Source organism: Tamandua tetradactyla, chromosome 14 (genome assembly GCF_023851605.1).
Source record: "Tamandua tetradactyla isolate mTamTet1 chromosome 14, mTamTet1.pri, whole genome shotgun sequence".
In the NCBI taxonomy this organism is placed as follows: Eukaryota; Metazoa; Chordata; class Mammalia; order Pilosa; family Myrmecophagidae; genus Tamandua; species Tamandua tetradactyla.
In genome coordinates, this window is record NC_135340.1 from 43,247,179 (window position 1) to 43,248,660 (window position 1,482).

Here is a 1,482-nt window from a genome sequence, read left to right on the forward strand (position 1 = left end):
TTTGCAATACACAAGCAACAACCTGGAGGTAAACAGGAATGTCTCAGTTGTTTTTCACCTTACTAAGTGCTTTCCTTCATTTTATTAACTATCTGTAATTTAACTGTGAGTTTATCCTCCATGCCTTCCTAACAATACTCACCATTATCTCAGAGCATACTTCTCTCAGTAAACTATCTATATTGCTCACTTTATGTGTGAAAATGAGCTTTCCACAAAGAAAAATGAATGGTAAGAAGAGTAAATATAAAATTATTACAAAAATATTTAAATTGTTATTATACAGCATTTCATACCATTATTCAGTTTTTCCTATTAGTCTTTAGTTTAAAATGATCAAAATGTTCATGGAAATATGCATAAACTTTGTCCCTCTATTTCCTTTGATCAATCTCTTTTTTGCTATTATTCTAATACCTTTATTACACAGTTTAGAAATAATTCAAAAATATGAAGTATAATATTTCTTTACTTGTTCATCCCAATAAAATTTCTGAACCTTTTAGCATGATTATATTAAATGATTTTCACTTAATTGATGCATTGGAATAATATCTTAGGAATTTATCAAATAAAACTTATAATGAGCTTATTTATTTTATACCCCACTTCCTTGAAAACTTTGAAGTCAAATGGAGTAAGTTCTTAAGGATGTTCCTACTATCTTATATGCATATTTTATAAGGCTTTGTAAAAAGATTCTATTTAAATCTATTATTAATGGGTCTGTGACCAAACCAATTCTAGTAAAATACATTATTTCATGTTTTGAAAATATGTTCAAACTGTAAAATAAATGTTTTTCAACACCTTAAATATCTACCTGTCCAGTGCAAAAAACAAACAAAAGATCAAACTTTGAAAATATTAAAATGAGTTTGCATGCTGAAACTATGTTTTTGGCCAGTGAACCCAAACATTCTGATGTTCTTTCCAATAATTTTGTGAGAAAAAGAAGTTCTAATGATATTATAAAGACATAGAGTGGCACTGGTAGATAAAAGCTCTCTAGATCTCTCCTGCCCGGGTGTCTGCTGCCTGTTTTCTCACATTTTTCTACTGACTTCATTCTCACTGGCCCTGATTTATTTCCAACAAGGTTCTATGACCCATAAAACAAGTTTTTATGTCTTTCCAAAAACCAACTCCTTTGTGAAAATACAGATATTTCTCTAATAATTTTGTGTTCACTGACTGTGAACTTCAAATACCTTTCTCTACTTGTGAATAATGAGGCTGCTATGGTATCAAAGCATAAATAACTCATCTAAAAAAGTATATTTCTACCACATGACGCTGGGGCCCATAGTGCAATTTTTATTTCCAGAGGAATGTTTGTTACACATGAAATAGCTAGTAGAAGATTACCCTTCTTTGCTCCTTCCCTTTGCTTACATTTGCTGATCTACAAGCATGAAACCTTGACTACCTCTACAGTTACACTTAGATTGCCCTGTAGTTTCGAGGCAATATAACAATATC